Below are 15,704 nucleotides of genomic sequence, written 5' to 3' on the forward strand. Positions count from 1 at the left end.
TATATATATATATATATATATATATATATATATATATATATATATATATATATATATATGCCATCTTTCAAACAAAGGCCCCGCCGCGGTGGTCTAGTGGCTAAGGTACTCGGCTGCTGACCCGCAGGGCGCGGGTTCGAATCCCGGCTGCGGCGGCTGCATTTCCGATGGAGGCGGAAATGTCGTAGGCCCGTGTGCTCAGATTTGGGTGCACGTTAAAGAACCCCAGGTGGTCTAAATTTCCGGAGCCCTCCACTACGGCGTCTCTCATAATCATATAGTGGTTTTGGGACGTTAAACCCCACATATCAATCAATCAATCATCTTCAAAGGTAATAAAGAGTAACTCTGAAGCACTACCACTACTGTCACCTGCCGGAGAATTAGCCGAGATGCGGGTGGCGCGGCCGCCTCGTTCATTCCACCAGAGTACTTCAAAATACTCTGCCTGACATCGCGATAAGCCACCCTAATCGCGATGCAACTCGCGCTGCTATTGTGCGCCGGCAGCAGTTCACGCGTGCGCAGATGCTTCAAGGGTGTGGATTTGAACCACGTCGTCTGCTACGGCAAGGCGCGTGCCGCACTGTCGGCCAGCGCACGGATATCATTGTTAATGCGGGAACTGGGCCCATACTTCGCACTGATGATTTTCAGAAAAATCTGCGCCGAAAGATGAGATGCGAAGAAACGAGGAGCGACAAACTCGCGCGTGTTTTCTTTCTCCGTGTCCCATCTGGATGCGCAGTTTTTTTTTTCTTTTTGTTTATATTCCCGTATCAGCCTGCCCAACTTTCAACGCTTGTCTGCACGAAACGTTGTGCAATGCCAACCACACTCTGCCTTCATTCGGGATAATGAGACACCAAAAACAGTATCTTACAGCATACCTTGTTTGCTCTATCGAAACATATCGTGGCACGTACTGTGTACGTTCACAAATGTTTCTTTATTGTGTGCGCGTCACAGTAAGCTTGGATGAAGAAGACACGAATGAGCATGCACCATGCGTGTTCTTTATTTGACTTTAAATACAACGATGCACTCAGTAGTGACTGCTGAACAAGTGAGCGGGTTTAACGCAACAAAACAAATGGAAATGAATCCAGGAATAATTTATAGACCAATTACCTGAACGTGCATCTAAAAAGATGATCCGGCTCTTTTCGTGATAACGCTATGGAAGGTACAGGATCAGGACCATGATTTTTTTCTTTGCATTTTATACGCTTAAGTCAGTTCCCTCTCGTATATCGTGGCATTTGATATGCTTCCATTAATTCCCTCTCGCATTTAAATGATTTCAATGCTGGGCATTGTTAAAAACTGGAGAGCAACCGCATACTCTGCGGTCGAGCAGGCGAGTCTCCTCCCGCTGATGTGACGGACGTTTCATGTTCTGTGAGCGTCCCGCCTATCCTATGCACACTCTACCACAACACAAGGAAGGGCTAGCCTTCCTGTCCTTCCTTTCCTCTTCCACCTACCACAAGGAAACGGTATGCGATACGTCTGACATCTAACAAAATATTGAGCCCTTAAATGCACCCTTTTTTCCTGACATTTGCGAGTAATTCGGTTAATCTATTACATGGCCAGTAGTGCAACTGCCTCTTCATTTCCGGTTTTTAATGGTCTCCCGAAATCGCAAAAGCATGGCACACTGTGAGAAATTACTACCACTCGCCTACTGTACCCATTTTCGCGCATTCCTGAAGTTCCATTTGCCTCTTTTTTAACTTCCATTTTGTTTCGACTCAACCCTGCAGCCTTTCAACGGGAGACTCAACGCCGCAGCTTTTCAGCGAAGGCTCTCCAAATGTCGCCTAATCCCCTCCACGATGTTCGACGTATGCGTCACTCCCACAAAATGCAGCTTAATTCTGTCTACTAATGGTCTTTCGGAGCAAAATAATAATAATAATAATAATAATAATAATAATAATAATAATAATAATAATAATAATAATAATAATAATAATAATAATAATAATAATAATAATAATAATAATAATAATAATAATAAACGGGGGGGCAGGGGTTGTTGAACAGTACTTTATTTTGTCAGTGTCAAAAGGGATTTTCCAACTTTTGCTTCTTTTTCTTAAAGCGGAGTAGCTGTGGAAGTACCTGTCGATGGAACAAATGGGGATCGGCGCCGAGTCTTGGAGAAAGCAGTGTCCCATTTCCTCCTCCTCCTACCACAATAAACAGGTCGCTGGAGGGCTGTGGGCCTGCTGATGGCCGTCCAAATATGTGTATTGTCCTCCTGACAGTGGAAGTGAGGCGTTATGCAGCCCGACACGGCAAGCTCTACATGGTTCCCGGGGGAAGCGATTTGTAAATGAAAAGAAGAAAACTGAGCCCCGTAACTTTCTTTCAGGGGGAGCACATTTCAACAGTAGCTCACAAGGAATTGGGATAAGAAGAGATTAAAAGGATAGGATTAAGAGGTATAAAGATGGAGATAGCGGAAGAGGAGAGCGAGGCGCAGGGACAGCCACATATGGAAGTAAGGAGAAGATAGGAAAGATGGACACGGTTGCAGGAGTCTGAGGACGGGGTACCACTCGGCGAGAGCTCTTGTAGGCGTCAGGAGGCGTAGGGCGAGCCAGTCAGCTAGAGCTGCGCTGTCGTCGGAGATCGCGGGGGCCCAACCGGTCGGCACGAAATCCAGCCACAACAGGCCTGGTTGAGGAGAGTGGTGTTCTGGCGGATCACAACCAGCCCCGCTAATTGATCGTGGCAAGCGGTGGTCCTTTTGTTGCTTCGGTATAAGTGACTTTTGAAAGGGTTGGTTGTGGTTGTAAGGAAGGGGAAAAGGGCATCTAATTTTTGTCTGCCTCAAGGGCGACACGGTGCAGTGCCTTATAGGGGAGGGGGAAGGAGGGATAAAAAGAATAGAAGGAAATAGATGAAGAGATAGGGGGAAATGCAAGCGATGGAAAATAGAAGGAGATAGGAAAGTGGATATCCGGTCGAAGTAGTCCAAGGACGGGGCACCACAATGCGAGAGCTTCACAGCGTCAGGAGACCGCGGAGGGCGAACCAGGCGGCGGGGGCTACGCTGCCGTCGGAGATCGCGAGGGCACGACCGTCCAGCTTGAAATCCTCTGAACGAGTTCTTTGAAAGGGGAAGAGGAAGAGATAAGCGCAGTTTCCGTTACTGGCTCTCTCAATAGAGGGCACCTCCACAGTTCTGCGCAGGGGATGGGGGTAAGGAGCTATTAAAAAGGATATGGAGATATTAAAGGTATAGAGATAGAGAGAGTGGCAGGGACAGCCAACAGCCACATACGGAAGTAAGGAGAAGATAGGAAAGATGGACACGGTCGCAGGAGTCTGAGGACGGGGCACCACTCGGTGAGAGCTCTTGTCGGCATCAGGAGATGGCGTATAGGCGAGCCAGTCGGCCAGAGCTGCGCTGTCGTCGGAGATCGCGGGGGCACAACCAGTCGGCACGAAATGCAGTGCAAACAATACCTATGACCCAGCCGTTTCTCGATCGTTTTTTTTTTTCAAATCAAGATCATATCAAGACGTTGGCGCCATAGGTAAAGTGTGGTGGCAATGCCTATATAGACAAAAACGACGACGTGGGCGGACGTGGGCTCAGTGGAGACGAAATCTTCGTCTGGTTTCACAATATATTTGTCACGTAGCTAAATGGTTGTCGTGTAATTATTCTGAATAAGCGCCAAGTTTCCTTCAGTATAATGAAGCTACCTCGACACCATCTTTCCGAATCTCCTGTTCCAGAACTACCAAACACAACACTTCAACAACCATCTAGAACAGCTGATATATCTCTGCAGAGTTGAATATCGTTTATAATCTGTCATACAGAGGGTTCTTTTTTTATTTGGCAGTTTCGTCAATTATTCGATTACACACATGACGATATCTATGGTAAAACACCATGTAAAATTTAGATTACCTTTCTGAATATCTCGTACAGCATATGCTGAAAGGAGGTTGATCGGTCTCATAGTTTGTGAATGAATGGTGCAATTGATCGCGTCGTGCGTTGATGATCATTTCGTATATGCGCACGATGGGAACTTATCGGGAGAAGAGGATGGGTGTGAGGATGGTTGTTACGTCACTCGTATGATAATAAAAGTGATGATCTTTAGCGAACTATAGAAATCAACCAAAAGCACGAAAACAGCAAAGGAACGAGACAGGGCAAATAGTGCAGGACTAACAACTAAATATTGTTAATGAAAGCCCCTACACGCATGAACGATCAGCGCATACGTAAATAGGCTATCTGAGCCTAGTAACGTTCCAAATTTAACAGTACTAAGCCAACAATTAAAAGTACGTCAAGGTGTTGCGAACAGCGCATTTGCACAAAACGCCAAAATATCAGCGTCACGTGCAACCCTTGACTAAAAACTGAGGGATCACATCACATATTGATTGATTTGTGGGGTTTAACGTCCCAAAACCACCATATGATTATGAGAGACGCCGTAGTGGAGGGCTCCGGAAATTTTGACCACCTGGGGTTCTTTAACGTGCACCCAAATCTGAGCACACGGGCCTGATCACATCACATATCATAACAAATATGTCACTTTGCCTTTCTTTATTATTTCGAAAGGCTTCACAACTTTGATGTTCGATCTTACTTCTCAATTATTTTTTATGATATTTTGATTTGAAATCAGGGGCGCAGCTACAGCCTTTGCAGCGCAGGCGTACGCAAGTTTCGAAATTTCCTTGTTATGCGGCCGTGTCTACAAATGTCAGAAGGGCCGGTCGGCTTCAATGACAGACTGCGTGAACACCACACTCTGCTCCCTATACAGGTACTGCATGGTGGCCACTCACCTCTGGATCTGCACTGCAATGGATCTGCGTCCTTGATTTCAAATCAATAAGTGTCATTGGCAAATGAATCAAAAACAAGCTTAAACTTGACGTATTTAAAACCTTCAAAATAAAACAAACCATGGCAAAGCGTCATGCGTAAATAGTCCATAAGTTTTCCTTACAGATAAAGAATTCGCGTTGCTACATAGGGATTGCACGCTGGCGTCGACATTCTAGTGTTTCATGAAAATGTGCTGCTTGTAAGTGCACTGTTAGGTGTGCAACTGTGAAATGAGTCAGGCAGCATGCGTTGCCGGATTGTGTGTGGCTGGGTTTTCTGTAATAAAGATCGTCTTCGCTTGTTCTGTGTGCTTGTTCTCCTTTCCTGTCTTCGTGTTTTTCGCTGGTTTACTCTACAGAATATTAGGATGCAACTCGCAAAGCAAGCTGCGTTATTGATGTCCTGTTTCAAAACCCGTTGCGACGAATCGGCATCAAGATATATAGTTAGTCTAATTTAGTTGGATAGAAAAAGGGCGAGGTTAAGGCCGTTTTACATGACACAAAAAGTTGCGATTTTCAGGCTGCGAAATCGCAGAGGAATGGTAAATGACCGATGCTGTGCATTTTAAAATAATTTTAGACTGGAAAGTGTTCTTAAATGACGAAAAAAAGCGGGCTTTTTGTTTCAGTTCATGGAAACTGAATTTCATTTCATTTTATTACCTTAAAGACCCCTTGAAAGGGGTATTACATAAGGGGTGGGAATACATTAGCACATAATTTTCTTAATGCATAACTAAACACAATAAATGATATCACACATGATATCATAATGCAGAGATAATTGCATTACATTCGATCGTGCCGGCCCCAAAGAATGGTGGCAAGAACTCGCCACTCCAGACGCAGGGCGAAAATCGTGGAACATTTACAGTCCATGTGAAACGAAACCACGCGGTGGTTGCGAACAAAGTGAATGGAACGATTTTTTGTTTTTGTTTTTCGCTGCAGTCGCGGCATGTGAAACAGCTCTAAGGCGCAGATTACTCGGTTTGATCGTCCGGGGAGTGCATTACAAAGCGGAGGAAACACAAGACATTACATTTCCACACTTTGTGTTTTGTCCGCATGCATTCTTATGTGATTATAGAAGGGAAAAGAAGAGAAAAGTGAGCCCCGTAACTATATATATATATATATATATATATATATATATATATATATATATATATTACGAGTGGGCAGCTGACCAATAGTCCCTCGTATACAACCTAAAGGCACTAAGCCTGCCAGAACGAGACCCTTGTTAATAAAGAAGGAAAGAAGTGTATACCTAAGGGCTCGTTTTTCTGTGTTTTTACAGAATATTAATGAGATCAAACAGACAATAATGCCAAGGAAAGTATAGGGGAAAATATTAGACCAAATTTTAATGTAAATATGAAGAAAAGTGGATGAAAAGATAACTTGCCGTGGGCAGTATCCTAACCATATATATATATATATATATATATATATATATATATATATATATATATATATATTGTTATGGCGTTTATTAGCCGGCACACAGCGAGTATACACAATGGCGACAATAACGGCCAAGCACGGACTCTCCGCGCGAGCGGCGTTCTTTTTGGGTATACCCACTAGAAAGCGCTAGAGAGTTCGACACATTTCAGTGTTCGGCGGCTTCTCTACAATTACCCCGGGGTCGAAGAGGGAGCCGCCTGGCGAGCTTGTCACTACGAGTGGGTCATAGTAAGCCTTCAGGCGCTCCACGTTGACTATGTCGCGCCCGCGACGGCGCATGTCCGAAAATGGTTCAATTGGCTCGATAAGATAGTTGACTGGAGATGTGCGCTCGATCACATGGTAAGGACCTTCATATTTCGGGAGTAGTTTGGAAGAAAGGCCAGCTACAGAGGTCGGGATTGAGAGTCATACAAGGGAACCAGGAAGGAACATGGGCTCAGAAGTGGCAGAGCCATCACGAACACTTTTCTGCCGCTCTTGCTAAGCGTCGTAAAAGACTTGGCAAGCTCGCGACACTCTTCAGCAAGCCTGGCGGTCTCAGAAATAGGTGTACACTCAGATGGATCCGGCGTGTACGGGAGTATCGTGTCGATGGTGTGTGACGGGTGCCTTCCGTACAGCAAGAAGAAAGGTGAAAAACCGGTCGTGCTCTGAGGGGCGGTGTTGTAGGCGTAGGTGACGAATGGAAGTATAGTATCGCAATTCGTGTGGTTGGTGGTGACGTACATCGACAGCATGTCACCGAGGGTGCGGTTAAAGCGTTCGGTCAGACCATTCGTCTGCGGGTGGTAAGCAGTAGTTTTGCAGTGGACAGAATGGCACTCAGTGAGAATGGCGTCGACGACTTCTGACAAGAAGACACGGCCTCGGTCGCTGAGAAGCTCCTGGGGTGGACCGTGGCGCAGTATGAATCGATGCAGTAGGAAGGACGCAACATCACGCGCAGTAGCCGCAGGGAGAGCGGTGGTTTCGGCGTATCGCGTTAAATGATCTACGGCGACGATGGCCCAGCAGTTGCCAGTGGACGTCAGAGGGAGTGGTCCATACAAATCCATACCTATGCGCCCAAACGGACGGTCAGGGCAAGGAAACGGTTGCAGACCGGCTGGTGACATGTGTGCGGACGGTTTGCGGCGTTGGCAAGCGAGACAGGAGCGAACGAACTGCTGGACGTAGCGGTACATATCGCGCCAGAAGTAGCGTTGTCTAATGCGATGGTAGGTTTTGAATACCACAGAGTGCGCGCATTGTGGATCCGAATGGAAGGATTCACATATCTCCGACCACAGACTGCGGGGTATCACGAGTAGCCACTACCGGCCATCGGCGTCGTAATTGCGTCGGTGTAGGAGGCCGTCACGAATGGCGAAATGGTGAGCTCGATGACGCAAGGCACGCGTGGATGGCGTTGCGGACGGATCAGAGAACAAGTCGATCAGTTGGGTGATCCAATTATCCTTTCGCTGTTCGGTAGCGATGATGATCAACGGTAGAAACAGCAACCGAGAATACTGAGCAGAGCACGCGTCAGCTTCAGGCAGAGGGGAGCGCGAGAGGGCGTCGGCGTCAGCATGCTGGCGTCCGTTGCGGTAGAGCACGCGGATGTCGTAGTCTTGTAAGCGAAGAGACCAACGGGCGAAGCGGCCTGAGGGATCCTTCAATGATGACAGCCAGCATAGTGCATGATGGTCGGTGACGACATCGAATGGGCAACCATACAAATAAGGTCGAAACTTTGTAAGGGCCCAGACGATCGCCAGGCACTCTTTTTCCGTGACGGTGTAGTTTGTCTCGGCTCTCGTGAGCGTATGGCTTGCATATGCCACGACATAATCAGGGAACCCTGGTTTGCGCTGCGCCAGGACAGCGCCGAGGCCTACACCACTGGCGTCCGTGTGCACCTCCGTTGGGGCCGTAGGGTCGTAGTGGCGGAGAATGGGAGGAGACGTGAACAAATGGCGGAGCTTCAAGAACGCGTCGTCGCACTCTGACGACCGCGAATTGAGGGGCCCGTTACTTCCAAGGAGCTTCGTCAGCGGTGATATAATCGTGGCAAAGTTTCGTATGAAGCGTCGGAAGTATGAGCACAGGCCCACGAAACTACGCAGTTCTTTGACGGACGCAGGTTTGGGGAATTCGGCCACGGCCCGAAGCTTGGCTGGGTCAGGAAGAATGCCGTCCTTGGACACGACGTAGCCTAGGATGGTGAGTTGGCGTGCTGCAAAGCGGCACTTCTTCAGATTTAGTTGCAAGCCGGCATTGCTCACACGTGCGAAAACTTCTTTTAGACGTTGGAGATGCGTGGGGAAATCTGGATCGAAGACAACAACGTCATAGAGGTAACACAAGCACGTGTGCCATTTCAAGTTGCGCAGAACGGTGTCCATCATGCGCTCAAATGTCGCAGGTGCATTATACAGACCAAACAGCATGACGTTGAATTCGTACAAGCCGTCGGGTGTGATGAAGGCAGTCTTCGGTCGAGCGTCATCAGCCAGGGGTACCCCGAGCGCAGATCGAGAGAAGAAAAAAATTGGACTCCATGAAGGCTGTCGATTGCGTCATCGATACGCGGCAGTGGGTAGACATCCTTGCGAGTGATCTTATTGAGCCGTCTGTAGTCTACACAGAACCGCACAGGACCACCTTTCTTCGCAACAAGGACAACGGGAGACGCCCATGGACTGTCCGACGACTGAATGACGTCGCGTCGGAGCATATCGTCAACCTGCCCGTTAATTTCCCGGAGTTCCGCAGGTGACACGCGGTATGGACGTTGCCGTAATGGTGGATGGGCTGTACGCCCATCCTGGGAATGCTGGGAACGCTGTACTGACGTAAGGTTGTTATCAATGTATGGGCGAAACACATCAGGAGATGATGGGTCAGAAGTAGAAACAGCACTGATGGTACGCGAATAGGGACAACGCGAGTGTTCGGGTACGTCCAGGACTTGTGCGTCGTCGACGGGTTCCACTCTGCCGAGACATTCCCCTCGAACCAAGGTAACACTGTACGGGGATGGGTTGGTCACGAAAATAGCGGCGTTGCCCTGGGTGATTTGCACGGTTGCGAAATGTACTAGCAACCCTTTCCTTCTAAAAGCACGGTCAGATGGAGAAACGAGCGCAATTGTGTCGGAGAGACCGGTGCAGTACACCGATACACCCATCGTCGAGCTTGGAGGCACTATAGTATCGTCTTTCACGAGAATCTTGCTCAGTGTCGAGGGACCGTCTTCTGGCGTCAAATGCGAGAAGGGCGAGAGTTCAATTTCGGCGGCGGCACAATGAATGACGGCGTCGTTGCGGGAGAGAAAATCCCATTCCAGGATGACGTCATGAGAGCATGCAGGAATGATGATGAATTGGGCGACATACAGAAAGTCTTGAACGACAACGCGAGCTGTGCAGCCTGCTGTAGGATGAATACGATGTGAGCTAGCGGTACGAAGGGACAATTCAGAAATCGGCGTCGTCACTTTTCGAAGCAAGCGGCAAAGGTTTTCGTTCATAACTGATACCGTAGCTCCAGTGTCAATAAGAGCAGATGCATGAACACCATCCACAAGCACATGATGATGATGATGATGATATATGGTGTTTTTGGCGCAAGGGCCATTTTTTGGCCAAAGAGCGCCATTTCATCTTACTAAAAATATGGACAATGATTGTGATAAGCGGCTGTATAAGGGCCATAAAATTCCTCGCGATAAGGCGGGTAAGAACATACAAGTAATAAAATGGTGACCATGCCGTGAAAGATGTGTGTGGTGTGAATGATGACAAAAGTTGGTGATAATAAGACGATGGTGGATATGTATGGCATTAGCACAAGTGCCTCCCGCGTTCATACCCTTGCTTCCAAGGGCCGTGAGGCAAGTGCTTTCCTGTGTAGCCACCGCAGCAAAAACCTCTCTAGAGAGGTCGTGCTACGGTATGCCCGGGTATATGATATGAAAATTATGAATTTCCTTTAAAAACGCTAATAATGATTTGTGACTAAAAAGCGGTTCCCTACCGACGAACATTGCAGGGTGTAAAGGTATATGTTGTCGGTAGGATAGTGGGAAGTGGTGTCTTCTTAGAGTGTCTAAATGTGTACATTGAATTAAAACGTGAAGAACTGTTAATGTCTCACCACATTTATCACACAATGGTGGATCACCACCGGATAAAAGATATGTGTGTGTCGTGTATGTGTGTCCTATCCTGAGTCTTGTTAGTGTTACCTCTGTTAGACGTGATTTTGATACTGGTGGCCAATGGCCAAGCTGTGGCTTAATAACGTGTAGTTTGTTTTGTGTGTGTGTATCCCACTTGCTCTGCCAGTAGTCCCTGAGGTTTCGTTTGAGAGACGGCTTAAGATCAAGGGCCGGGATTGATATAGATGTAATGGCGGTGCTCTCATGGACGGATGCAGCGAGCTGATCCGCCCTCACGTTGCCTTGGATCTCACGGTGCCCTGGCACCCAGCACACTACAACATGTTGTTTGTGTGTGTAAAGTGTGCACAAAATGGAGTAAAGTGAGACAAGGACTGGGTTTTTTGTTTTTTAAGACTGTGCAGAGCCGTTACCACACTGAGGGAGTCTGTATAAATTACTGCTTTTTGTATTTGTAATTGTTTGATGTGTTTAGCTGCCACCAGTATCGCGTAAGCTTCCGCTGTGAAGATACTTGTGCGTGCATGTAGAGGGCCAGCATCCGAAAAGGATGGGCCGACAGCAGCGTAGGACACAGAGGAGTTAGTCTTGGAGGCATCTGTGAAGAACTCAGGACGTGTGTATTTGTGTTGAAGTTCCAGAAAGTATGTTCGGATATGGGCAATAGGTGCATGTTTTGTAACCTCTAGGAAAGACACATCGCAGTCTATAGTCTGCCACTGCCACGGTGGCGGGTATGCTACAGGAGCCATTAAACTGTGTTCGAGTGACACTCCAGTGTCCTCAGCTAGACCCTTCAGGCGAACTGAGAAGGGCTGTCTCATTGAAGGCCTGTTTTGAAAAAGAATGGAGCTCGCCAAGTCATTAATAGTAGAGTATGAGGGGTGCCTCTTGTCTGCTTTCACCTTAAGGAAATATACAAAGGACATGTAGGTTCTTTGCAGATGAAGCGACCACTCATTTGACTCAACGTAAAAGCTTTCTACGGGGCTGGTGCGAAAAGCACCCGTAGAAAGGCGGATGCCCAAATGGTGCACGGGGTCCAGCATTTTCAAGGCACTATGAGTGGCAGACTGATAGACAACGGCCCCATAATCTAAGCGGGTACGAATAAGGCTTCTATAGAGGTTCATGAGGCATTGCCTATCACTACCACACGTAGTACGTGACAACACTTTTATAACATTCATGGCTTTTAAACATTTTGTTTTTAAATAGTTTATGTGTGGTACGAAGGTCAACTTGTTGTCCAAGATTAAGCCAAGGAATTTATGCTCCGCATTCACAGACAGACGTTGGCCGTTCAGTTCAATGTCGGGTTCTGAGTGCATGCCTCTCTTTCGGGAGAACAAGACACACGTGCTTTTTTCTGGGTTCAGCCGGAATCCGTTTTCCTCTGCCCATTTGGAGACCTTGTTTAAACCTAACTGAACCTGTCGCTCACACATTGCTAGGTTGCATGACTTAAAGCCAAGCTGCACGTCATCGACATATGTGGAATAGAACATGTTGCGGGGGATGGACAGGTGCAAGGAATTCATTTTTATAATAAAAAGTGTACAACTAAGTACACCACCTTGCGGTACTCCCGTTTCTTGCACAGATATTTGGGAGAGAGTACTGCCCACACGGACGCGGAATTTCCGATTGGACAAGTAACTCTCGATTATGGAAAGCATTCTACCACGCACACCCAGGTGAGACAAGTCTCTTAATATCCCAAAACGCCATGTTGTGTCGTAAGCCTTCTCGATATCGAGAAACACTGAGAGGAAGTATTGTTTGTAGACAAAAGCGTCTCGGATCTGTGCCTCGATACGCACCAGATGGTCGGTGGTGGATCTGCTCTCCCGAAACCCACACTGAAATTGGTCGAGCAGACTGTGTGTTTCAAGGAAGTGTAAAAGTCGGCGGTTTATCATTTTTTCAAAAAGTTTACAAACGCAGCTGGTTAGTGCAATGGGCCTATAACTTGAAACTGAGGAAGGGTCCTTGCCCTGTTTCAAAATAGGGATAACAATAGCCTCTTGCCAGGAAGCAGGGATGGTGCCTGAAAGCCAGATAGCATTGTATAGAGAGAGTAAAGTTTTTCGCGTTTCGAGCGGCAAGTTTTTCAACATTTCATATGTGACACGGTCGTAGCCTGGAGCGGAATTATTGCAAGAGTTTAGTGATGTTTGTAGCTCAGCTAAGTTGAAAGGTTGGTTGTATTCCTCGTAATTTGTGCACTTGGATTCTAGTTTCTGCTTTTCTATCTTTGCTTTGTGTCTTTGGAAAGCTTCAGTGTAGTGTGACGAGCTAGACACCTGCTCGTAGTGTGCACCGAGGAAGTTCGCTTGATCTCCCAGGCTATCACCCTGTGTGCTTACGAGTGGGAGTGAGTGTACTTGTCTTCCTGCTACCCTACGAACCATGTTCCAGACTTTAGCCTCGTGTGTATATGAATTTATCCCTGATAAAAACTTGTGCCAGCTTTCTTTTCTGGCCTGCCGACGCGTTCTCCTGCCTCGAGATTTTATTTTCCTAAAGCTCTCAAGGTTTTCCGCTGTCGGCGAGTTCCGCAGCAACCTCCATGCCCTGTTCTGTTCCTTTCGCGCATTCTGGCACTCAGTGTTCCACCACGGAACGTGTCGTTTGCCGGGCAGTCCAGATGTTTGTGGAATGCACTTGGTTGCTGCGTCAGTAAGAAAAGCCATGAAGTACTGCACACCTTCATCTATGCCTAACCCGCATATGTCAGTCCAATTTAGGTGAGTAAGCTTTTGAAATCGTTCCCAGTTGGCTTTGTTTACCAGCCATTTGGGAACATGTGGAGGACATTAATTTATTATTGGTGTACTCAAAACTAAAGGGAAATGGTCACTTCCATATGGATTATTTATGACTTTCCACTGAAGTAATGGTACAAGAGAAGGAGATGCGATACTGAGGTCTATGGAAGAGTAAGTTTTGTTGGCAAGGTTATAGTATGTTGCCTCTTTCCTATTCAACAGACAAGCACCCGATGAAATGAGAAATTGTTCAATGAGACGACCTCGGGCATCACAGCGAGAGTCGCCCCACAGACCATTATGTGCGTTCAGGTCCCCAAGGACCAGATAAGGTTCAGGTAGTTCGTCGATTAAAGACTGGAATTGAAGTTTTTCGAGACGGTGGTGCGGAGGTATGTACAAAGAGCAAACAGTGACAAGTTTGTTTAGAATAACTGCTCGGACAGCCACCGCCTCGAGGGAAGTTTGAAGGGGTAATTGTGTGCATGCTATACCTTGACTTACTATAACCGCTACACCACCGGATGGTAGCATGGCATCATCTCTATCCTTTCGGAAGATTATGTAGTTACGTAAAAAGCTTGTGTTAGTTCGTTTTAAGTCTGTCTCCTGTACACACAGCACTCTTGGATTGTGTTCATGGAGGAGTTCTTGTAAGTCATCGAGGTTTCGAAGAAGGCCTCGGATGTTCCACTGTAATATTTCTGTCTGCATATTTAAACAAGAGAGATACTGCTGTGTGTACAAAGAGTATCCTGTGTTGGAGTGAGCTCGTTAATTCAGGTGGCAGGACGGTCGTCCGGCCCCGTTATTGGTTTTTTATTTTTCTTAACGCGCTCCAAGGAGGCGCGCCGCTTTTTTGGTACCAAGGGTACCGTTGTATCCATTGCCTCCCCAGAAGCACTGGTTGCCCGCACATGCGAGCTGGTGGTTCGGATTTTAGGCCTCGCCTGGTGAGGGGAGGCCTTGAGACCAGAGGACCCTGGAGTCTCCGGCCTCAATTCGCTAGGCGGCAGAGTAGACTGAACTACTGCCGCCTTAGGGGCAGGTGCCACAGCCGTCGGCTCGCTCTGCGCTGGCCGAAGGAGTGACGAGGGCTGGTGCGGCGTTGCCCCCTGACGCGCCGCATCAGCATATGTAGCGCCGTAAAATGGCGACACTCTTCGTCTTGCTTCCTTGAATGTGATATTTTCTTTAATTTTCAATGTGATAATTTCTTTTTTCCAAAATGAGCAAGACCGTGAGTATGCGGCATGATTTCCGCCACAGTTCACACAGTGTGATGGTTCTTCGCAATTGTCAGAGTTGTGGCCTGACACTCCACATTGTGCACAAGTTTGGTGACCACGACAGCTTTGTGAGCCGTGGCCATACTTCTGGCATTTGAAACAACGACGTGGGTTAGGTATGTATGGTCTGATCGACGTCTTAGTGTACCCTGTTTGAATACTTTCTGGCAGATTACTGGAAGCGAACGTGAGTATTAGGTGTTTTGTTGGTGTTACCTTGTTGTCTCTTCTAATGGTGATCCTTTGTACATTGGTCACATTCTGACTCTTCCACCCCTCCAGAAGTTCGTCTTCAGTCAAGCCGAGCAAATCAGCATCAGATACTACTCCACGGGTTGTGTTCATGGATCTGTGTGGCGTTACAGTGATGGGAGTGTCACCAAAAGTTGAAAGATTCTGTAGCTTTTCAAACTGTTCTTTTTCTCGAACTTCAAGGAGGAGGTCTCCGCTGGCCATTTTGGTAACTTTGTACCCGGCTCCTAGAGTTTCTGTGAGACATCTGGCTACTACAAAGGGGGATACAGTTCTGGCTTGCTTGCTGCTTATCTCACTATGTATAACATGAAAATGGGGGAAGTTCTCTGTTGATCGGTTGAAAAATCCTAAGTCTTCGGTGCGTACGCGCTTTAAGGCGGTACGATCACTTAATAATGAAAATGCTCTATGCATGCCAGTTTAATTTTCTTCAGAAGCGTTGGCGGCCACCCACCACGGAGCCCAACGAGGGGACGCTACAAGTTTGCGGGTGCTAAAACCTGCAGACGCCAGCCGTACAACGCTACTATAACCCAATGCGCCTAGACCAAGGTAGGCTATTTGCACAGGGTTAACCCTTGCCGCCAGGAAAATTGGAAGTAAACAGAAGAGAGAAGTAGACAGGAAAGCTAAAAAAGTAAGAAAGACGAAGATGTAGGGAGAGAGAGATAGGAAAAGGCGACTGCCGATTTCCCCTGGGTGGGTCAGCCCAGGGGTGCCGTCTACGTGAAGCCGGGGCCAGAGAGGTGTGTTGCCTCTGCCGGGGGGCCTTAAAGGTCCAATCACCCAGCATTCGCTCAACCCCCAGGATCCCCTTTTCCCCGGACACGGCAAAGCCACGCACGGCTAGGCGTGGGAGGGAGT

The sequence above is a fragment of the Rhipicephalus microplus genome, chromosome X (assembly GCF_043290135.1).
Source record: "Rhipicephalus microplus isolate Deutch F79 chromosome X, USDA_Rmic, whole genome shotgun sequence".
In the NCBI taxonomy this organism is placed as follows: Eukaryota; Metazoa; Arthropoda; class Arachnida; order Ixodida; family Ixodidae; genus Rhipicephalus; species Rhipicephalus microplus.